Here is a 25,558-nt window from a genome sequence, read left to right on the forward strand (position 1 = left end):
AACCCTGTGGACTGCACTCCTCCAGGCTTCCCTGTCCTTCACTATCTCCCCAGAGTTTGCTTAAACCTGTGTCCATTGAGTCAGTGACACCATCCAACCATCTCATCCTCTGTTGCCCTCTTCTCCTCCTGCCCTCAATCTTTCCCAGCATCAGAGTCTTTTCAAATCAGGTGGCCAAAGTATTGGAGCTTGAGCTTCGACTTCATCATCAGTCCTTCCACTAGAGGACTTTTCCAGAAGGTAGTGTTTTGAGACAGAGAACGCTGCAAAGTCCTTCATATGTTGGAGTTCCACCCGAGCCACCAGTGTTAGAATCCTGAAATTCTCAGGAGTAGGTGACATGAAAGTTGATTAACTTAGCATTTATATTTCTACACATATATAAATTATGAAGATATAGATTTCTATAAATATAGTGCTAAAAATAAAGATCTTATATAAACCTTGTGTTTTTACATTTACTAAATGTCTTTATAAAGACAGCACCCTTTATAAAGAGACTATCCTGACATTCTAAATATATAAGTGTATAATTATAGTCACTCTGCTTTTTGCTCATATTTACAATTTCTTCTTCACTAAATACTTTTCAGTAGAACAATAGCTAATGTCTCTTAAGCTCTTACTATGCTTTGGACACCATAGTATTTGTGTACATTGTGGCATCTAATTATCCCAACAACTCTAGGCACAGATACTACAGTGATCTTTATTTTACCCAAAAAGAAATTGAGCACAAAGAGATTAAGTGACTTGTCAAATAAATGACAAACTCTTATCTCAGACTCCAAAGCTTCCACCACCTCCTTTAGTTCTAAGAAATGCTTATAAATTTGTAAGATCTGGTTAGAGATAATATGCATAATAAAAAGCCTTTTATATCTTTATAATGACCATTCGTTTTGTGACTTTATGACTTTTAGAGTGGTTCTGGCTAGATTCTGAGTCCCTCTTCTGTCACCTCCCCCCTTTTCATCCTTGTCCTGGGTTACCTGTCCAAAAGGTCAGCTTTACCTACTAACTTTCTGATTAAAAAAAAAAAAAGTCCCTTCTCTACCATTTTGCCTTCTTTTGCATTTCCACTAGAAAAATATTCCCAAAGGAAAGAACCATAATGTCTGTACACAAGAACAAGAAGAAAGAATTCTCCCAGTTGTCAAGAAGTATACTGTCACTCTTAGAGCAACTAGGATCTGCTTAGATAAAAATTGGGGGTCTGAGTTGTATCTTGACTGATTGCATGTGGCCTTCACAAAAAGGAAGCCTACATACAAACTTATGCTAGGTCCTACTTTGAATTAAGCAACATACTGAAAAATTACATACAATCATTTTCTATTGACAAGTACATGAAATAAGAACAGTGTGCAGATCCAGATCTCCCTTTTATTTTGATAGAGTCGTCCTATCTACGGCACCATGTCACCAATGTGCATGTTCCCTAGTCGCTGGTTCGATGGTTTTCCCTCTAGGTTTATCTGCAAACTAGGAAAAAAAAAAAAGCCTCAAGCAATGAAAGAACTTTTATTATGAGATGCATCAAAAAGAGGGTTTTTTGTTTGTTTGTTTAAGTATAATGAGAAGTATTTAGAAGTGCAACCACTTCCCAGTGTTTCCTTCTGTTGTGACAGAGTTCAACTGCAGTTGAAAGACATGAGCAGGACAGCCAACTTTTGCTCTCTGACTAGCATGGGCATAAAAATTAAGTGGAATTATCCTTTAACTAATGCTCCCCTAAGCACTGTTAAGAGATAAACTGAAAGGTATCATTTTTTTTTTAGAGTTTATTTGAGTAAATATGGATTGGACTCAACACCAAACCGGAAGTGGTTAGGGGTACTCTGAAGACAGTGGCCAGGGATAAGATCCCATGTAGAGAAGCCTGGTAGGCTGCAGTCCATGGGGTCGCTAAGAGTCGGACATGACTGAGCAACTGCACTTTCACTTTTCATTTTCATGCATTCGAGAAGGAAATGGCAACCCACTCCAGTATTCTTGCCTGGAGAATCCCAGGGACGGGGGAGCCTGGTGGGCTGCCGTCTATGGGTTCACACATAGTCGGACACGACTGAAGTTACTTAGCAGCAGCAGCAGCAGAGAAGGTACAGGAGCAAAGCAAGGAAATTATTTGATTGGCTATAGTTTAAAGCCTAGCTGGCTCTGATTGGTTGTCTCTAGGTTTCAATTTCATAACCTTGAAACAATTACAGGCTTAAGTTTTACTCTGCTACACAGACAGCCTAGCAACAGAGCCACACCAGTCTAATGCCCTCCTGGGTTAACAAACTGAACACGGCTGAAATCACTTTTTTAGAGAAATATAATACATCTTGCCAAACAGCAAACTGAGCTGGAAGAAGAGGATGGAAATGAATTTGGAGGCAATCACACCTGAGCAATTCTAACCAGCCTGGAAAAAAAAATTCTGTCATATTTCAAAAGATCTTACAAAAAGCTTTCAAGTTCTTGCAGACTCTATAATCCACGTTAAAAAAGAAAAAATAAACAAAACAAAAACTCTCACCAACAGTAAATTGTGGCTTCTATCCAATTAAAGACCTCTATATGTTAATTTTCACAGACTTCTTATTTTCTTAAAAATTTTAAGCTTTTTTAAAGTAAATGAAGACAGAAAACAATATATATATCCATTCTCTTTGTTGAAATTTTCTAAAATTAAATATTTTTAAATTTGAATTTTCCTTGATTTTCTTTCTTCAGACTGAAAACTCCAAATCCATTTAGGTTTTTGCTCTTAGAACAAGTACAAATGAAAGAAAAATTTAGATTAAAATGCCTTAGGTTGAAGTGCTTTCACTAAAATGTACTCCATTACAGAAAATACTTTTGGCTTTTATTTACATTTGAACACTCTTGTAAATTAGGGTTTTTTTCCCCCATAAAGTGGCTTAAAACTTTTGCATCATAAAATGCCAATCCTTTGATTAGATACTCAATCCCATATGTTAAAAATGAGCTTCTCATAAAAGCAGCTTCTAAGAAGCTTTCCTAGACTATAACTATAAAAAAGAAGTCCATTTGCCTATTTAGCTTGCCATTGCTGAATAAGGAAAAGTTATAAATGTCATCAAAAGACAGACTATTTGTTATATTTTCCCATCTGCTTACTACATTGGTTATTTGAGTCTCTTGTAGGTGTAAAATGCTCTATATTAATCAATTCAAATGATGTCTGTTGTCTTGTACAAACACAGATGTCATTTTTGCAGCTTGAACTTGTTTAAGTTCACAAAATAAAATATTAAAAAAATAAAAACATGAATTTTGAATTGAAAGAGAGAAAAATGGTAGTAAGCATGAAAAGCCCATGTTCAACTTTTATCTGTTCATCTCTTACTCAACATTTCAATTTATCGCTAACCTCCACTGTGTAAGACACTTTTTAAAGTGGTTTTTTTTTTTTTTTGGTATGATGGCGTCAAATGTAATAATTTCTTATCAACCTTTATAATTACAATGACTCATTCACAGATATTTAAATTCAAAAACCAGAGTGAATTTATTTTTTTACTTTGTTTATGAAAATTGAAACAAGCTAGGGCATTGGTACACAGGCCTATTGATCATCTGTCTGTTCTTAGCTGTTTGTCTCACAGTGATCAAAACGATGATTTCATCAGAAAATGAGCAGTTTGGTTAGACCAATCAACAAAGCCTAAAAGATGCTCTTAGGACACAGGTCTCAGCTATTCTTTTCAAAGCAACATAGAGTAATAATACTTCAATATGACTACAAGGAACTTTAATATCGAACACTGGCCTGGCTTGGGAACCTACCTCCAAGCAGTCCTCTCCCTATTTCTGTGAGATTCATATTTGACATATTCCAGCTCATTTTCCAGAGCCACGGCCAGCAGCCAGAGATGGGGAGCATATTGTAAGACTGCATCTTTTTTTCTCTGAGTGTGAATTTATACTTTAGGATCAATTTGTCCTCTTGGAAGATGAAATTGATGATGATTAACTTTTATTGAGCACTTCCGTATGCCTGGCACTGAACTAAGAAATTTTTTTTATTAATGTTTAATCTCTATGACAACCCTATGATACAGATATTATTGTTGCTATTTCCATTTAACAGATCAGGAGAAATAGAACCTGAAAAGCCCCAGCCTTCTCTGAGATCATAGTCTTATTAAATGAGATAATCAGAACCACAACCTAGATTTGGCTGAGTTCAGAATATATACTCATAACCACTACACTATATTGATTTCAACTATTTTAGAAATCCAAACCCATTGGGTGTTAAGGTTCAAGGATGTTTTCTTGGTCATTTTGTTTGAGGCTCCTCTACTATTTCTTAATACCACTGACAAAAGACCTGGATAAAGTCAAAACTTTTATGGTTGCTGAGCGCTTTGGACTTATGCATTTTGAAATTAAAGGAAAGATAAATCCTAGTTATTTCTTGGGTTTACTAAGAACTTGATAAAGAGCCATCAACATTTCTGCCGGGATATTTATTATGTTGGCAACTCTAGAGTAGAAGATGATTTTGCCTTCAACAAATTAGATTTTCCTCAAAGGTATATATGAGGTAAACACTAAATGTCCCCAGTATCATTGAGGTTTATTTCAGCACAGCTGAGCTTATGTAGGGAAGTACAGAAGAGTTCAAGCATCGTCTTCTACACTGGCTGAGGCCCTGAACAAAATGGTAGCCCACGCTCACACCATCTTCCCAATTTCCAAGCATTCGAGGCTATACTCTATGTCCAGATATTCATAGCTGTCCTCACAGTCCCCTGCCCTCTAGTGCTACAGAGCACCCTCCACTGTGGTCTTAATCAACCTCTTCACCTTGGAGATATAACTTGTATTGTATCCTCTTAGAGCCCTGCTAAATATGAAGTTACGGAATTCCAAACTTCAGACATGAATAAGATCGTAAATATCACTTCCCAAGCATCTCTTTGATGCAGATAAGAAATCCAAAACTTAGACACATGCCCCAGATCACCCAGTTGCTGAGTGGCAAGGGTGGAGGCAATGCTATATCTGCCTAAGGACTCTCAGTACAGTGTTCTTTGCATTGCACCATGTTGTCACCTCCTGCTCCATGCCGTCAACCAGTTAACCCTAGAAACTACTCTGTAACATAAGTCCTTGTGAACAACATTTCTCTTTCCTCTCCAATCACCTTTGTGTTTCAGCAGGGGATGCTTTTGAAGACAGGAATAACAAACAACTTTAGTGATTTAAGAAGCTCCAGGCCTAAACAGTCCATTAGATAGATAGCCTTCTGGGCAAACAGCACTTCTATTCATTGTTAAGACACATTCATCAATGGTTGTCTTTGGTTTGGCCCAACCAAAACTCTAGAAAGACCTTGGAGAAGCACAGCTTATTATAGAATGAATTATGAGATCAAGAGCAAGGATTGTGAGAAAGCTTACAGAATTTAGGATTACTCACCCTGAAGAAGAAGAAAAAGCAATGAAAGCTACTTTTGGAATCGCCTTTGGTCAAGGGGATTTATCATACAGAAAACAGTGACTTGTCTTCCGTGGTTAGGATGCACAAAGAGAAATTGGGCTTAAAGTGCAGCAAGATAAATGGATGGCCCCACTGCGTGTCAGTGCAGTCAATTAGATGGCCTCTGGAGGCTTTCTATAAGCCTGACTGCAAGGGGGGACCTTGACCTGCAGTATTCAGAAAGCCCTCTTAGCAGAGGCACTGGAGGAGAAGTGTGTGTCTATAATGGTCAAGCCAGGCTCTCTGCTGATGGCAGAGGCATGCACTGTGCAGTCTTGAGTTTCCTCACAATCACATTACCTAGAGTTGATTTTGTTTGCTTTATAACTGCTGAGAAATTGTGAGGAATCACCTACCACACACAAGCTTCTATCATGTGGGCAATGAAGCTTCTATTGTCATTGACAAAGGGATCAAATTTCATCCTGTCTCAAAAAGAGAGTCCAATTTTGGACCATAATCTGGTTAAAACTGCTGTCTGCAAAGAGGTTTCTAAATCAGTTTCTTTCCTAGCACAGTGGGATAAGATCTGCAGTTCTCCTCTTTGAATTACTCTGACCGTGCTCTGGGAAGCACAAAGTCAATCTTCATTGCTACCAAATCTGAAGGTTAAGTTTCCAGGCAAGAAAGGAGGTGATGCTGAAGCCATGATCAATCAGCGATGTCAACCTGCCAGAAGTAACTTATCATGGTACAGGTATTGGACATTTTAGTGTGTAGCCTTCTTTTTTTCCTCACTCCTGAGAATCTGACATTCAATCCCTTTATTTATTTTTTCTAATTTGTTGGAAGAAAGATGCAGAGAACAGAATTTATGATCTCCTGACAATGAAATGCTTGTTCATTACCATCATTGTTGCTTTATTGTACGCTTGTCCTACTAGCATTTTGTCATGTCCTTTTGAAAATTTGCAACTATTCCAAGGTTAATTGTGAGTTTGTTGGAACACATGTAAATCACCAGTTATTTTTCTTCAATTGAGAGATATTTCAAGGTAGGAGAAGCTTTTTTCATTATTCATTCCAAATGTGAAATGGCCTTCAGTTAGTTCATCTGTTTGATCTTAAAATGAAAGTCATCTTTTCAACACCCAACCCTTTATAGATAGGCTAGTGAGTTTCCAGTTGGTAGGAAAGTGAATTATCCTCTTTAGCAAAGCTTATTCTGTGTGGGTTGTGGGGATGGTTTAGGTATTTAGACTGGGATGCTAGTGTCTAAAAATACTCTTTCTTAGAGAAAAACAAATATTGTATATTAATGCATATATATGGAATCTAGAAAGATAGTACTAATGATCCTACTTACAAGGCAGCAAAGGAGACAGACATAAAGAACAGAATTTTGGACATGAAGGGGAAGGAGAGGGTGGGATGATTTGAGAGAATAGCATTGAAACATATACATTACCATATAAAATAGATAGCCAGTGGGAGATTGCTATATGACACAGGGAACCCAAAGCTGGGGTTCTATGAAAACCCAGATGTGTGGGAGGGGGAGGGAGGTGGGAGTAGGGTTCAAGAGGAAGGGAGCATATGTATATCCATGGTCAATTCATGTTGAGGTAAAGCAGAAACCATCACAAGATTGTAAAGTAATTATGCTCCAATTAAATTTTTTAAAAAAGAAAGTGTAAAAAAAAGATACCCTTTCTTACAAACAATCCAAAATTAGGAAGTCTGAACCATACCAAGTGAATTACAATTGCAGTGGAGAAAACAGAGAAAGAGACTAAACAGTGGAGAATAATAAGAATAATTCTAAGTACAAAAGAGGTAAATACATGTTTGTCATTTTGATACAAGTCTTCCACTGTATACTGTATCATTTGATACAAATCTTCCCAATTTTACCTGACTTTTTTGACAGTGACTTAATCTACTGGGACCACCATAACAAAATACCATAAACTGAAAGAGCTTAAGCAATACAAATTAATATTCTTACAGATTTTTAAGCCAGAGGTCTGAGATCCGAGTGCCAGTACATCAGAGTCTGGTGAGGGCCTTCCTCTTGACTTTCAGACAATCATCCTGGTGGTGTGTTTACAAGGCTTTACCCCAGTGAGTACATGTGGGAGAGAAAGTTCAAGCTCTTGAGTGTCTTTTGTTATAAGGGCACTAATCCTACAATAAAGGTCCTACTCCCATGACCTCATCTAACCCCAACTGCCTCCCAAAGTCTTCATTTCCAAATACTCTTTATACTCGAGGGTGTGTGTATGTTAAGTTGCCTCAGTCATGTCTGATTCTTTGTGACCCTATGGACTGTAGCCCGTCAGTCTCCTGTGTCACTGGGCTTTTTCCAGGCAAGAACACTGGAGTGGATTGCTGCGCCCTCCTCCAGGGGATCTTCCCAACCCAGGGATGGAATCTGCATCTCTGATGTCTCCTGCATTGGCAAGTAGTTTCTTTACCACTAGCATCACCTTAGGAGCTCAAAATAAAAATTGGGGGGAGATATAAACATTCAGTCCATAACATACAGTAAAGCTAAAGTTCAACTAAACTGTGAATCATATTCAAAAATATGTTGCCTACGCAAATCTTCCTTGTGTGTTTCCAGTCTTTTAAGGATCCTTCAAACATCCACATCCTCCATCCCCAGACCTGCACCCCCACTGGCTGCTTTCAGCCACATCTTCATTCCTCCAGGCTGCTCCAGCTCTTCCCTTCCTGTCTTCCTCATCAAACTGTCAGTTGTTACCCCAATCAGAAAAGGGGCAGCATGCATGATCAAAGGGGTGATCACGCTGCATTTTGAGTCATTCCTTGGCAATATTCCTCCTTCTTATTCTTCATGTCCATCTCTGCAACCTGTCTTGCATGGCTCTGACTGATCTACTCTCTCTAGCTCATCAAAGATAAGACTCTGCGTAGTTCCCAAAGCCTTAGCAGCCTGGGAGAAGAACTGCATTATGGCTTACGTGGATAAAATGCCTTAAAACTTGCAATGCTTTCATATACACCAATTTGTATGATCTTCAGTTTTATAAGACATTTACTTCAATGACACAGATCAAGAAATTAACATCAAAGAGTTGAATCCCTTGCCTGAGGACCATGGAAAGTAAGTAGTGTATTCAGGACCCAACTCACGTCCTCCCAACCACATCTCCAGGACCCTTCCAGGACATCAGAAATACCTCAGAGAACAGCATCATGAGGTCAGTAAACCAGCCAAATGTAGTTTCCAAAGCTTTCTCCACAAACTGTAATCATGATACAATAAACTTTTTGTTGTTCAATTATTCTAAAATGGGCTTCCCTGGTGGTTCAGCGGTAAAGAATCTGACTGCAATGCAGATGTGGAGACACCAGTCCTATCTCCCCTGGAGGAGGAAATGGCAACCCACTCCAGTATTCTGGAAAATCCCAGTATTCTGGAAAATGCCTGGGAAATCCCATGGACAGAGGAGCCTGTGGGCTACAGTCTATGGGATCACAAAAGAGTCAGACATGACCGAGCAACTAAAAAACAACAATACCTGGCACACAGTTAATTATCTATAAATAGACAAATAATAACTATGGGGACTTCCCTGGTGACTCAGTCAGTAAATAACCTGCCTGCCGATGCAGGAGATGCAGGTTCGACTCATATTCCAAAATGCTTTTTTAAACATAAAAACTAGCAAATTTTAATAACTGAAATTCTATAAAGGAATGTGTACATGCTAAGCCACTTCAGTCGTGTCCAACTCTTTGGGACCCTATGTACTGTAGCCCTCCATGCTCCTCTGTCCACGGGATCCTCCAAGCAAGAATACTGGGAATGGGTAGCCATTCCCTTTTCCAGGGGATCTTCCCAACCCAGGGATCGAATCCAGATCTCCTGCATAGCAAGTAAATTAAGGACAGACCTAACAGAAACAGAAGAGATTAATAACAGGTGGCAAGAGTACACAGAAAAACTATACAAAAAAGGTCTTAATGACCCGGATAACAGTGATGGTGTGGTCACACCCCTAGAGCCAGACATCCTGGAGTGTGAAGTCAAGTGGCTTTATGAAGCAATACTATGAATAAAGCTAGTGGAAGTGATGAAATTTCAGCTGAGCTGTTTCAAATCCTAAATGATGATGATGTTAAAGTGCTGCACTCAATATGCCAACAAATTTGGAAAACTCAGCAGTGGCCATAGGACTGGAAAAGGTGAGTTTTCATTCTAATCTCAAAGAAAGACAATGCCAAAGAATGTTCAAACTCTTGTACAGTTGCACTCATTTCCCATGCTAACAAGGTAATGCTCAAAGTCCTTCAAGCTAGGCTTCAGCAGTACGTTAACCAAGAACTTCCAGATGTACAATCTGGGCTTAGAAAAGGCGGAGGAACCAAAGATCAAATTACCAACAACCACTGGATCATAGAAAGAGCAAGGGAATTCCAGAAAAATATCTACTTTGTTTTATTGGCTACACTAAAGCCTTTGACTGTGTGAATCACAAACAAACTCAGTGGACATGAGTTTGAGCAAACTGTGGGAGATGGTATGCTGCAGTCCTTGAGGTCGCGAAGAGTCAGACACGACTGACTTGTTCAACAACAACGAGCTGCCACCACAGGCTTCTCTCAGTTTCACTCTTTCTATCCAGCTGCCTCTGAGGAGGAAACTTTTGTTTTTTAAAAACTCCTGATAGGTTCCCATGGAGAGGGCAATGGCACCCCTCTCCAGTGCTCTTGCCTGGAAAATCCCATGGACGGATGAGCGTGGTGGGCTGCAGTCCTTGGGCTCGTAAGAGTCGGACACGACTGAGCAACTTCACTTTCACTTTTCACTTTCGTGCATTGGAGAAGGAAATGGCAACCCACTCCAGTGTTCTTGCCTGGAGAATCCCAGGGAGGGGGGAGCCTGGTGGGCTGCTGTCTATGGGGTCGCACAGAGTCAGACACAACTGAAGTGACTTAGCAGCAGCAGCAGTAGGTTCCCAGTATTAAGCTATATCCCACATGAGAATCATAGGGTATCAATCAAGGGAATGCATTCTGAAGTTGGACAAACCTCAGTCCCAAACCTGACTGTGCCACTTAACCATGTGACCTTGAGTTTATTAATTTTCCTTTCCAAGCCTCAGTTTCCCCATTTGTTAAACTGGAATAAAAGCAATAGCTAGAATGATGGTGAGGATTAAACTGACTCATGTGAAGCACGCAGTACACTCTCTGCTGTGTGGTAAATGCTGCCCATCATCAGTATTGTTGTCACCAATTATTGTTCAAAGATAAGCAAGATGGTTCCTACCTCAGAAGACTAATGACATAATGGGAAAATGAAACAGGCTTAAATAACGCTAGGGCATGAAGATTTTGGAAAGGAAATGGAACAGGGACATAGGTTTTGTCCCATAGCTCTCTCTCTCTACTAATTTCCAAATGTCCTAACTCTTTTGCCCTAAGAATTGGAGAAATCCTCACTGATTTAAACCCCAGTACCTTTTTCCCTGGAAAATAAAAATTTTAATGCATGAACGTATGTCTGCAGAAATGGTAAGCATATGGGGTAAAAATTCAAAGCAAAAAAAAAAAAGTATAACAGTTTAGGACTCCAGCTTGATGTACTGTTGCAATTCACAGCCTTGTCAGTCTGTTTTATAACACCATTGCTCAAATTTGTGACAAAGTCCCAGCCCCAGAATCCTAGAATGAAGAAATTTGGCATGAGGTAGACTTGTTTACAGTCTCTTCTTGTGAATATTTCCATTTAGAAGTGTCTTTAGCTGGTGTTTCTGGTATAGGCACCCCTGATTTTAAGCAGGAAAGTAAAAATAGCGAATCTCAAGACAGAGTGGGGCAGAAGTTAAGTTGGGTCTGAGATAATCACCCTATGCCCCTCCCACTTGTCCACCTTTTGGAGATGTTCCTTATAGAGATGTAAAGCAAGCACGGCTGGTTTACCAGGCATACTTGTATTTTCTGTTATTTACCAAATACTTGTCAAGGACCAGGAGCTTCTTCAGATAATTCATAATGAGTTAATATAATCGCTTAGCCCACATAACAATCCTATGAGATGGAAGTTTTACTGTTCTTAATTCACATATGTGGAAACTGAGACACAAAAAATTAAGCTATTTATCCTAGGGCGCAGAGATGGTAAATGATGGGGCTTGAATTATAAACCTAGGCAGGCTCTGAAACTCATATTTTAACTTCTGTGTTGTTGTTATCGTTGTGTTGAGTCACTAAGTGGTGTCTGACTCTTTGTGACCCCATGGACTGCAACATGCCAGTCTTTCCTGTCCTTCAGTATCTCCCAGAGTTTGCTCAAACTCAAGTCCATTGAGTCAGTGATGCTATCTAACCATCTCATCCTCTGCCACCCTTTTCTCGTTTTTCCTGCAATCTTTCCCAGCATCAGAGTCTTTTCAATGAGTCGACCCTTAGCCTCGGGTGGCCAAAGTATTAACCTCTATGCCAGTGCTTATTTGTGGGGTGTTGGTATTGCTGGTTTTTCACCCATGACCACATGCTCCTTATGAAACTAGTGTTAGAATTACACTGACTGTGAATGTGATTCAGGTCTCTTTGAGGACAAGTGGCCTATATAATTTGAAAGCGTTAATGTTCCATCTGAAGAGTTAAACTTAATTCTGGCATATTGGCTTATAAGGATTAAATCTTTCCTACTGAGATACTGATAGATTTATATAGTTCAGTTTTACAATAACATGAGTTCTAATGCAATTAGGTGGTCTTCATTTTTTGCTAGGTTTGTGATTTGTGATCTTAAATTATATTGTATGGATATGGGAAGAAATAGGGAATACCAGATATTGAACATATGGCTTCTTTTCATAACAATTTAAATTGGAAGTCTATGTAATTTTTCATTTCTAAAATCCCTCTTTCACATTCAAATTGCAGAGCCAAATACAACTTTAAATAAGGTGATATGTGGATAGATATGACAATACAGCTGTTTTTAATACTTGTTAGAAGGGAAAGCAGTATATTCATTTAATGCCTTCCTTTTCCTGCCACCGTGAGACAACCTAAATCAGTTCAATCGCTCAGTCGTGTCCGACTCTTTGTGACCCCATGAATTGCAGCATGCCAGGCCTCCCTGTCCATCACCAGCTCCCGGAGTTCACTCAGGCTCATGTCCATCAAGTCAGTGATGCCATCCAGCCATCTCATCCTAGGTCGTCCCTTCTCCTCCTGCCCCCAATCCCTCCCAGCATCAGAGTCTTTTCCAATGAGTCAACTCTTCGCATGAGGTGGCCAAAGTACTGGAGCTTCAGCTTTAGCATCATTCCTTCCAAAGAAATCCCAGGGCTGATCTCCTTCAGAATGGATTGGTTGGATCTCCTTGCAGTCCAAGGGACTCTCAAGAGTCTTCTCCAACACCACACTTCAAAAGCAGAAATTCTTCAGCACTCAGCTTTCTTCAGAGTCCAGCTCTCACATCTATACATGACCACTGGAAAAACTGTGGCCTTGACTAGATGGACCTTAGTCGGCAAAGTAATGTCTCTGCTTTTCAATATGCTATCTAGGTTGGTCATAACTTTTCTTCCAAGAAGTAAGCATCTTTTAATTTCATGGCTGCAGTCACAATCTGCAGTGATTTGGGAGCCCCAAAAACTAAAGTCTGACACTGTTTCCACTGTTTCCCCATCTATTTCCCATGAAGTGATGGGACCAGATGCCATGATCTTCGTTTTCTGAATGTTGAGCTTTAAGCCAACTTTTTCACTCTCCACTTTCACTTTCATCAAGAGGCTTCTTAGTTCCTCTTCACTTTCTGCCATAAGGGTGGTGTCATCTGCATATCTGAGGTTATTGATATTTCTCCCGGCAATCTTGATTCCAGCTTGTGTTTCTTCCAGTTCAGCATTTCTCATGATGTACTCTGCATAGAAGTTAAATCACCAGGGTGACAATATACAGCCTTAACATACTCCTTTTCCTCTTTGGAACCAGTCTGGTCTTCCATGCCCAGTTCTAACTGTTGTTTCCTGACTTGCATACAGGTTTCTCAAGAGGCAGGTCAGGTGGTCTGGTATTCCCATCTCTTTCAGAATTTTCCACAGTTTATTGTGATCCACACAGTCAAAGGCTTTGGCATAGTCAAGAAAGCAGAAATGGATGTTTTTTCTGGAACTCTCTTGCTTTTTCCATGATCCAATGGATGTTGGCAATTTCACCTCTGGTTCCTCTGCCTTTTCTAAAACCAGCTTGAACATTTGGAAGTTCACGGTTCACATATTGCTCAAGCCTGGCTTGGAGAATTTTGAGCATTACTTTACTAGCGTGTGAGATGAGTGCAATTGTGCAGTAGTTTGAGCATTCTTTGGCATTGCCTTTCTTTGGGACTGGAATGAAAACTGACCTTTTCCAGTCCTGTGGCCACTGCTGAGTTTTCCAAATTTGCTGGCATATTGAGTGCAGCACTTTGACAGCATCATCTTTCAGGATTTGAAACAGCTCCACTGGAATTGCATCACCTCCACTAGCTTCGTTCATAGTGATGCTTTCTAAGGCCCACTTGACTTCATATTCCAGGATGTCTGGCTCTTGATGAGCGATCACACCATCGTGATTATCTGGGTCATGAAGATCTTTTTTGTGTAGTTCTTCTGTGTATTCTTGCCACCTCTTCTTAATATCTTCTGCTTCTGTTAGGTCCATACCATTTCTGTCCTTTATCGAGCCCATCTTTGCATGAAATGTTCCCTTGGTATCTCTAACTTTCTTGAAGAGATCTCTAGTCTTTCCCATTCTGTTGTTTTCCTCTATTTCTTTGCATTGATCGCTGAAGAAGGCTGTCTTATCTCTTCTTGCCATTCTTTGGAACTCTGCATTCAGATGCTTATATCTTTCCTTTTCTCCTTTGCTTTTCACTTCTCTTCTTTTCACAGTTATTTGTAAGGCCTCCCCAGACAGCCATTTTGCTTTTTTGCATTTCTTTTCCATGGGGATGGTCTTGATCCCTGTCTCCTGTACAGTGTCACGAACCTCATTCCATAGTTCATCAGGCACTCTGTCTATCAGATCTAGGCCCTTAAATCTATTTCTCACTTCCACCATATAATCATAAGGGATTTGATTTCGGTCATACCTGAATGGTCTAGCGGTTTTCCCTACTTTCTTCAATTTCAGTCTGAATTTGGTAATAAGGAGTTCATGATCTGAGCCACAGTCAGCTCCTGGTCTTGTTTTTGTTGACTGTATAGAGCTTCTCCACCTTTGGCTGCAAAGCATATAATCAATCTGATTTCGATGTTGACCATCTGGTGATGTCCATGTGTAGAGTCTTCTCCTGTGTTGTTGGAAGAGGGTATTTGCTATGACCAGTGTATTCTCTTGGCAAACCTCTATTAGTCTTTGTCCTGCTTCATTCCGTATTCCAAGGCCAAATTTGCCTGTTACTCCAGGTGTTTCTTGACTTCCTACTTTTGCATTCCAGTCCCCTATAATGAAAAGGACTCTTTTTGGGTGTTAGTTCTACACGGTCCTGTAGGTCTTCATAGAACCATTCAACTTCAGCTTCTTCAGCATTACTGGTTGGGGCATAGACTTGGATAACTCTGATATTGAATGGTTTGCCTTGGAAACAAACAGAGATCATTCTGTCGTTTTTGAGATTGCACCCAAGTACTGCATTTCAGACTCTTTTATTGACCATGATGGCTACTTCATTTCTTCTGAGGGATTCCTGCCCTCAGTAGCAGATCTAATGGTCATCTGAGTGAAATTCACCCATTCCAGTCCATTTTAGTTCGCTGATTCCTAGAATGTTAACATTCACTGCTGCCATCTCTTGTTTGACCACTTTCAATTTGCCTTGATTGATGGACCTGACATTCCAGGTTCCTATGCAATATTGCTCTTTACAGAATCGGACCTTGCTTCTATCACCATTCACATCCACAGCTGGGTATTGTTTTTGCTTTGGCTCCATCCCTTCATTCTTTCTGGAATTATTTCTCCATTGATCTCCAGTAGCTTATTGGGCACCTACTGACCTGGGGAGTTCCTCTTTCAGTATCCTATCATTTTGCCTTTTCATACTGTTCATGGGGTTCTCAAGGCAAGAATACTACAGTGGTTTGCCATTCCCTTCTCCAGTTGACAACATTCTGTCAGACCTCTCCACCATGACCCACCTGTCTTGGGTTGCCCCACAGGCATGGCTTAGTTTCATTGAGTTAGACAAGGCTGTGGTCCTAGTGTGATTAGACTGACTAGTTTTCTGTGAGTATTATTTCAGTGTGTCTGCCCTCTGATGCCCTCTTGCAACACCTACCTTCTTCCTTGGGTTTCTCTTACCTTGGGTGTGGGGTATCTCTTCACGGCTGTTCCAGTAAAGAGCAGCCACTGCTCCTTACCTTGGACAAAGGGTATCTTCTCACCACCGCCCTTCCTGACCTTCATCATAGGATAGCTCCTCTAGGCCCTCCTGTGCCCACGTAGCCTGAATACCTGAATTCAATTCAGCAGTTAAGAAGCACTGCAGCTCTAGTATGTGCTGGAAAATATGACCACTACATGGCCATGGACTAGCACTAAGTAGGTATTCAAAACGTTAACTGATAAATGAATAGTCTCAGAGATTCAAAGATGAATATGATTCTTCCCTGCCCTCCAGTAGCTTATTATCCACTAAATCAGTCCCAAAGACCAACAACTAAAATGCAATGTGATGGAATTTGAGAACATACATACATTAGCACTATAAAAGGTTATTGGTGTTAGTAATATTATATATACCCATATATTAATAAAAACATGGTAATCTCCCCTATTCTTATCTTTAATCTCAGCATCCTAAAGTATTTTTAATAATAAAAGTTAAGTATACTTCAATATATAAAGTCTATTTTTCCTAATAATGAAAGAAGGGTATGCTATACATACTTTGGAATTCCAAATGCATGTAATCGTTTTAAAAAAATACATTATGCTGCATGTAGTGAATATATCCGGAGAAGGCAATGGTGACCCACTCCAGTACTCTTGCCTGGAAAATCTCATGGGTGGAAGAGCCTGGTAGGCTGCAGTCCATGGGGTCGCTAAGAGTTGGACACGACTGAGTGACTTCACTTTCACTCTTCACTTTCATGCGTTGGAGAAGGACATGGCAACCCACTCCAGTGTTTTTGCCTGGAGAATCCCAGGGACGGAGCCTGGTGAGCTGCCATCTATGGGACTGCACAGAGTTGGACACAACTGAAGTGACTTAGCAGCAGTAGCAGCAGTGAATATATTATAAAGCATTGAATGATAAATTCTAGACAATCAGATTGTAGCCTTGACTACTTTTGTTTTCTTATGTTTGTTTGTCTTGTCTTTAAATATCCTCATGCATCTATTTTTAGTTGCAAGTGCTGTTTATTTGTTTTAATCAGCTTTACTGAGGTAAAGTTTATAATCAATGAAATTCAACTGCCTTAAGTGCACATATCAACGCTTTAACAATAATGTATACAAAATATGTACTGTCACGTAAAAACCAAAACAAGGAAAATGTAGAACACATCACCACCCTCAAAAAGCTTCCTGTGCCTCTTCACAGCCTGAGCCCTCCACAATTGCTGACCTGCTTCTTATTTGTGACTAGAGTTTGTGCCATTTCTTCTTCCACTTAGCTTTTAGAAATAACAAACTAGATGATCTCCAAAAATGTTCTTTTAATCTACGGCTTGCCTATTCATGGTCTTAGTGGCCTTTGAAGAGCAGAAGTTTATGATTTTGAAGAAATACAATTTATTAATTTTTCTTTTATGATTTGTGATATTTGTATCTAATCTAACAAATCTTTACCTAAAACAAGTTTGCAAATGTCTTCCTTTTTAAGGTATGTAATTTTAGCTCTTAGGTTTAGATCTCTCATACACTTTGAGTTGGCTTTTATGTATGGAGTGAGGTAAGGGTTGAGTTTTAACAATATGGATATCCACTTACTACAGAACAATTTATTGAGGAGACTGTTATTTCCTGCATTAAATCGCTTAGGTGCTTTTATCAAAAATCACTGCATCACCTGGGAAACCAAAGCCCTCACAATATATCACATTATCCCTTAGCCCCACCTCCCTCTCCCTCTAGCTGCTGTGTAAGGCTGTCACCCAGTCAAGTATGCCTTGGATGTCTCTCCTTTCACGCTTTAAACACCACCAGTGAATTTTCTTTCTTTTCCAAGAGAAACTCTGCCACCTGTTTGATAGTAATGTGTTTGTCATTTCTAATACAAAATAATGGGATGTAATTTTATAAATGCAACTTAGGACTGATACCTTAAGAATTGTGCCAGGATGCATAAAAGTATCCAATAAAAGCAAAACAAAAAAATTTTTTTAATCCACTGAATATGTATAAATGTGTTTATTTTTGGACTCTATTTACACCAATTTTATATTCAATTACTATGGCTTTGTCTTTAATTCAGGTGATATAAGAGTTCCAACTTTGTTTTTCTACAAGATTATTTTGCTATTCTACATCACTTGCACTTCTGTGTAATTTTGGGGTCAACTTCTCCAATATCATTTTTTTAAGCCTACTGGAATTTGATTGGAATTACATTAAATTTAAAGATCAATTTGAAGAGAACTGACATCCTAAGAGTATTGTCTTCCAGTCCATGGTATGCTTCTCCATTTATTTAGATCTTTAAATTATTTTAGCAAGATTTATAGTTTTCAGTGTCCAAAGTTTGCACATGTTTTGTTAAATGTATTTGAGAATTTTATGCTGTTTATGTTCTTGCTGCTGCTGCTGCTGCTAAGTTGCTTCAGTCGTGTCTGACTCTGTGTGACCCCATAGATGGCAGCCCACCAGGCTCCTCCGTTTCCGGGACTCTCCAGGCAAGAACAGTGGAGTGGGTTGCCATTTCCTTCTCCAATGCATGAAAGTGAAAAGTGAAAGTGAAGTCACTCAGTCGTGCCCAACTCTTAGCAACCTCATGGACTATAGCCCACCAGGCTCCTCCATCCATGGGATTTTCCAGGCAAGAGTACTGGAATGGGTCGCCATTGACTTCTCTGTACGTTCTTGCAGATTTGTTTAAATTTCAATTTCTAAACACTTGCTGCTTGTATGTAAAAATGCAATTGGTTTTTGAATATTGAGTCCTACAACCATGCTAATTTCATTTAGATTTTCTTTTTGTAGATTTCTGAGGATTTTTCATATATAAATTCATGATTATATAAACAAGATAGTGTTACTTTTTCCTTTCCAATCTGTGTGCATTTTTTTCTTGCCTTACTGGACTGATTAGGACTGATTAGTACTTTTCCCAATAGAAATAGTGACTATGGGCATCCTAGCTTTATATCTCATCTTAAGAGGAAAGCATTGAGAATTTCACCATTAATATGATGCCTGCAGGTTTCTTTTTTTCACAGGTATCTTTTATTATGTTGAAAAAAGTTTCTTACAGTTCCTTGTTTGCTACAATTTTTTTTAAAGTCATGAATGGGTATTGAATTTTACCAAATGCCTTTTCCTACTCTATTGAAATTAAAGCTATAACAAAATGTTAATCTGTTAGTATAGTATACCTTGGTCGATCAGTTGGTAAAGAATCTGCCTGGAATGCAGGAGACCCTGGTTTGATCCTGGGTCAGGAAGATCTGCTGGAGAAGGGAAGGCTACCCACTCCAGTATTCTGGCCTGGAGAATTCCATGGACTGTATAGTCCATGGGGTAGCAGAGTCAGATATGATTGAGCGACTTTCACTTTCATAGTGAATTATATTGATTGGTTTCCAAATATTAAACTAACTGTTGAATTTTTTTGGAATAAATCTCAGTTGATCATGATACATTCAGTTCAGTTCAGTTCAGTCGCTCAGTCGTGTCCGACTCTTTGCGACCCCATGAATCACAGCATGCCAGGCCTCGTGTATTTTATATAATTTATGTAGTGCTGGATTTGATTATATTGGTCTCTAGTTTCTTCTTTTGTGATGCCTTCTTTGTCTAGTTTTAGTATACCAGCTTCATGAAGTGAATTGAAAACTGTTCCCACCTCTTCTGTAAGAGTTTGCAAAATTGGTATTTATTCCTTGAATGCTTGACAGAATTCATCAGTGAAACCACTAGGGCTGGAGTTTAACTTTGGGGAAGTTTTAAAATATAAATGTCATTTCTTTAATATAATAGATACAGGGTTATTCAGATTACCTGTTTTTCTCCTTAGGTATGCTTGGTGGTTTGTCTTTTTCAAGATTATCCATTTTGGGTAAGTTGTCAAATTTATTGCCATATTTTTCATTTGTTGTTCTTTAATGTTTATAGAATCTGCAGTGATGTCCCTGTTTTAATTCTTAAGGTTGGTAATTTCTGTCCTCTTTTTTTCTGGATTACTTTAGCTTAAGTTTTATCAATTATATTGATTTTTTTCAAAGAATCAACTTTTGGTTCCACTTATTTTCTCTATTTATCTAAATCTATTTCATTATTTTCGGACTTCCCTGGTGGCTCAGGTGGTAGACAATCTACCTGCATTGCAGGAGACCCGGGTTTGATCCCTGGGTCAGGAGGATCCCCTGGAGAGGGTAATGGCTACCCACTCTAATATTCTTGTCTGGAAAATTTCACAGACAGAGGAGCCTGGCAGGCTCACTGGTGGGTACCTGTCCATGGAGTCACAAAGAGTTGGCAACTGAGCCACTAAGCAAGCACGTGTTTCATTATTTTGTATTTATCTCTATTATTTCCTTTCTTCTGCTTACTTTGGGTTATTGCATGTGTGTGTGTGTGTCTGTGTGTTTCTAATTCCATATAAAGTTTGGATTTTTTCAGACCTTTTTAAATCTCTTCTAATGTAAATGTTCCATGTTATAAATTTCACACAAATTTGACAACTCTGTTGCACAAATTTTGATATATTTTCATTTCAACTCAGTTTAAAATGTTTTGTTTTCTCCTGTAATTCATTTTCAATCTGTTATTTAGAAGTGTGTTATTTAATTTCCAAACAGTTAGTGATATTCCTGATGTTTTTCTTTTGTTGATTTTTCATTTAATTCATTTTTATCATAGAATATAATCTATGATTTCAAACTTTTCAAATTTATTAATGAGTTATGTTATGATCTAGCATATGCTTTTCCTTAACAGAGCTGATCTCTATAAAGCAAGTTTGCTATGTAAAATAATATGTTCCTTTTTATTTCAAATAAATATTGCCTACTTTCCATAAAAACACAATTTGTAATGTCATTTTTCATATTGTCTTTATTGTAATATGTTATCAAATTATATTTTCCCATATATTTAGTAAAATATAGTATTTGAATTTTTTTTGCATCTCCCAGGCAAGTGTAGGAATTTTTTTAGAAATTAGTATTCATTTACATTTGTTTATGACTTGCTTGTCAATGTTCTTTATCCAAAGCTGTCTTTAAACATAAAATTTCAAGAATTTTCTTGAGTCTCTTAAATTTGACATTATTATTTATGGAACTGACACATTTTTACCCTTCATGTTTCTTTTACATAGTAGCTAAAACAAATATATATGTAGACATATATGTATATACATGGACTTCTCTGGTGGCTCAGATGGCACAGACTCCACCTGCAATGTAGGAGACCCAGGCTAGATTCCTGGGTCAGGGAGATTCCCTGGAGAAGGAACTGGTAACCTACTCCAGTTTTCTTGCCTGCAGAATCCCATGGACAGAAGAGCCTGGTGGGCTACAGTCCATGGGATTGCAAAAGAACTGGACATGATTGAGTGGCTAATAGTGTCGTGTGTGTGTGTATGTGTGTGTGCGCACATCTGCATGCGTATTTACTACTTACAGAGTGTAAGTATCTTTTTCCTCTAATCCTTAAAAGTCTTCAAGTGACATATATATTTACTTATGTACCATCAGTATGTGCCTGGAACTAGATTTACAGCATTCAAATTGCAGTTGAAGAAGCTGAACTAATCAAGTCATTTGCTGAAGTTTACATAGGAAGCCAACTGCAGAGCTGGATTTGGACCTAGATCTGTCTCTCCCCAAGACCCATGTCTTTGTCACTATGACATGCAGCCTCTGTTAACTAAAGAAAAAGTTCAGATTGTCAGTGGCTTTTTTTGTTACTACTATAATTGTATGCTAAAAGACAGTAATGAGGTATTTATATATAAATGTTGAAGCTATTTTACCATAGGAATCATGAAATTCTACAATCAAGAAGTAAAGTCATCTGATCTCAAGTATTCAGAGCCACATTCAATCCTTCTATCATTATCCAAGATCATACCTAGTCTATCCCATCCATAGTGTTTGCTGTCTCTTTCTGTGGACTCAAATTCTTACTAATTACTATGCCAGTTCCTTTCCTTCTCATGCTAACTACAGTTTTAATGGAAAAATACCAGAGAGTTATCTATACAAGGTCAAGGTCCAAGAGCCTGTACTGATTCATGAAACATGCAATCACAGTTTCCACTGCAGGCCATGATCTGTATCCATTTAGATGAGCCTCAGGAGTTGGAGAGTTGAGGAATCCCATTTGGCAGAATGGCAATAAGTAGCCCTTCAAAATGCTTTACATGCAATCATTATTATCTTAAATTCTGGAAACAGAGTGAGTAAAAGAGATGCTTTTCCCATTATCCTTATTATCTCCATAAAAGCAATTTGTGCTGGGTTGTCATTTTAGAAAATTGTGCATTTCAAATACATCTGGCCACTGCCATGCTTCCTTCATTATGTAATGGCAGCTGACCTCCGCTCACACTGACATCCTTCTAATGACACCCAGTCCACCTCATTAACACGGGTTTAGGACGATATACTTACAGCCTCTCTAGTTGTTTGGGTCTCTCCAGATAATTAATCCTAGTTAAGAAGTTTATCTCTTCCCTCAAGTTGTTGCTATCAGTTAGAGTACTTAATAGTTTTGACCAAAAAAAAAAAAAAAGGCAACCACATCGTTCTTGACTCTACAGAGCAAACAAAAATAATGTGACTTTGTCCTGTTAAGATCTGTTGAGTGATAGTATCCAGACTCTAAGGGCTTCTCAACTGTGGATCAATGCTAGGCACTATTCTAGGCTCTAGGACACATCAGTGAACAAAACAGCAATAAAAAAATTTCTTCATGGAGCTAATATTCTAGAGGGAAAAATATATGTACCTCATTTTATTATGCTCTACTTTCTTGTACCTCACAGACATTGTATTTTTTGCAAGTTGAAGTTTTGTGGCAGCCATGCATCGAGCAAGTCTATCAGCATTATTTTTTCCAACAGTATTTGCTGACATCATGACTTTGTGTCCCATTTTGGCAATTTTTACAATATTTTAAACATCTTTATTGCATTTGTTATGGTGACCTGTGATCAGTAATCTTTGATGTTACTATTGTAATTGTTTGGGGGCACCACAGGCCACACCCATATAGGACAGCAAATATAATCAATAAATATATGTGTTCTGATTTCTCCACTAACCAGGTATTTTCTCATCTCTTTCCCTCTCCTTGGGCCTCCCCACTCCTGGAAACAAAACAATATTAAAACAATATTAAAACAAAACAATATTAAAATTAATTGCCCAATATTAAAATTAGGGCAATTAATACCTTACAATGGCCTCTAAGTGTTAAAGGAAAAGTCATACATTGCTCACTTTAAATCAAAAGTTGGAAATGATTAATTTTAGTGAGAAAGGCATGATGAAAGCCAAGATGAGGTGAAAGCTAGGCCTCTTGCTGCAAAGAGGATGATAAGATTGTGAAACAGCTTTATTGCTAATATGAAGAAAGTTTTACTGGTCTGGAGAGACGATAAAACCAACTACAACATTCCCTTAAGACAAAGCCTAATAAAGAGCAAAGTCCTAACTCTTAAATTCTGTGCAAATAGAGAGAGGATGAGGAAACCACAGAAGAAAAATCTGAAATTATAAGAGGTTGGCTCATGAGGGTTAAGGAAAGCAACTGTCTCTGTAACATAATAGTGCAAGGTGAAACAGGAAGTGCTGATGTAGAGGCTGCTGCAAATTATCCAGAAGATCTAGCTAAGATCATTAATAAAGATGACTATACTAAACAAAAGATTTTAAAAGCAGCTTTCTATTGGAAGAAGATGCCATCTAGACTTTCATAGCTAGAGAGGAGAAGTCAATGCCTGGTTTCAAAGCTTCAAAGGACAAAATGACCCTCTTGCTAGGGGCTGAGGCAGCTGGTGACTTTAAGTTGAAGTCAGTACTCATTTACAAGGGTCCTTAAGAATTATACTAAATCTACTCTGTCTGTGCTCTACAAATGTAACAAGAAAGCCTGGATGACAGTACTTCTATTTGCAACATGGTTTACTGATTATTTTAAGCCCACTGTTGAGAACTACTTAGAAAAAAGATTCCTTTCAAAATATTACTGTTCAAGATTAATGTTGTTTTCATGCCTGCTAACACAATATCCATTCTGTAACCCTTGTATCAAGGAGTAATTTTGACTTTCAAGTCTTATTGTTTAAGAAATACAGTTCATAAACCTATAACTGCCATAAATAATGATTCCTCTGATGGATCTGAGTAGAGTCAATTGAAAACCTTCTGGAAAGAATTCATCCTTCTAGATGCCATTAAGAACATTCATGATCCATGGGAAGAGGTCGAAGTATCAACATTAGCAGCTATTGAAAGAAGTTGATTTCAACCCACATGGGTGACTTTGAGGGGCTCAAGACTTCAGTGGTGGAAGTCACTGCAGATGTGATAGAAATAGCAACAGATCTAGAAATGAAGCCTGAAGATGTGACTGAACTGCTGCCATCTTATGATAAAGTTTTAATGAATGAAGAGTTGCTTCTCATGAATGAATAAAGAAAGTGATTCTTGAGATGAAATCTACTCCCAGTGAAGATGCCACGAAGATTGTTGAAATGACAAGAAAGGATTTAGGCTATTACACAAACTTAGTTAATAAGGCAGCAGCAGGGTTTGAGAGGACAGGACTAACTCCAATTTTGAAAGAAGTTCTGTGATTTAGTTGCTAAGTCATGTACAACTCTTGCGACCCCATGGACTGTATCCCACCAGGCTCCTCTGTCCATGGGATTTTCCAAGCAAGAATACTGGGGTGGGTTGCCATTTCCTTCTCCAAGGGATCTTCCTAACCCAGGGATTGAACCCAGGTCTTCTGCAGTGCAGGCAGATTCTTTATCAACTGAGAGACCAGGGAAGCTGGGTAAAATGCTATCAAACCACATTGCATGCTACAGAGAAATCACTCATGAAAAGAAGAGTTAATCAATGTGGCCAACTCACCTGCTGGAGACATAAGAGATTCAGGTTTGATCCCTGGGTCAGGAATATCCCCTGGAGGAGGGAATGGCAACTTACTCTAATATTCTTCCCTGGAGAAACCTATGGACAGAGGCACTAGGCAGACTACAGTCCATAGGGTCACAAAGAATTGAACACAACCCAAGTGACTTAGTGTGCATGCAACTTCACTGTTGTCTTAAGAAAATATCCCAGCCACTCCAACCATCAGTAACAGCCACTCTGATCAGTCAGCAGCTATCAGTATGGAAGCAAGATCCTCCACCAGCAAAAAGATTATGCCTCCCTGAAGGCTTAGATTATGTTTAGCATTTTTTAACAATAAATTACACTTTTAGACATAATGCTACTGCACATTTAATAGATGAAAGATAGTGTAAGCATAACTTTTACATACACTGGGAGACCAAAAAATTGTGTGACTTCCTTTATTATGGTGATCTAGAACCAAACCCACAGTATCTCTGAGGTATGCCTATGAATGTGTCCATTAAAAAAAAATATGGCTCCCAGCTCTGTCATCTACAAGCTGTAAGTGGTTGTATTGCTGAAGCCTGGCTTGGAGAATTTTGAGCATTACTTTACTAACATGTGAGATGAGTGCAATTGTGCGGTAGTTTGAGCATTCTTTGGCATTGCCTTTCTTTGGAATTGGAATGAAAACTGACCTTTTCCAGTCCTGTGACCACTGCTGAGTTTTCCAAATTTGCTGGCATATTGAGTGCAGCACTTTGACAGCATCATCTTTCAGGATTTGAAACAGCTCAACTGGAATTCCATCACCTCCACTAGCTTTGTTCATAGTGATGCTTTCTAAG

The sequence above is a fragment of the Ovis canadensis genome, chromosome 3 (assembly GCF_042477335.2).
Source record: "Ovis canadensis isolate MfBH-ARS-UI-01 breed Bighorn chromosome 3, ARS-UI_OviCan_v2, whole genome shotgun sequence".
Classification (NCBI taxonomy): domain Eukaryota; kingdom Metazoa; phylum Chordata; class Mammalia; order Artiodactyla; family Bovidae; genus Ovis; species Ovis canadensis.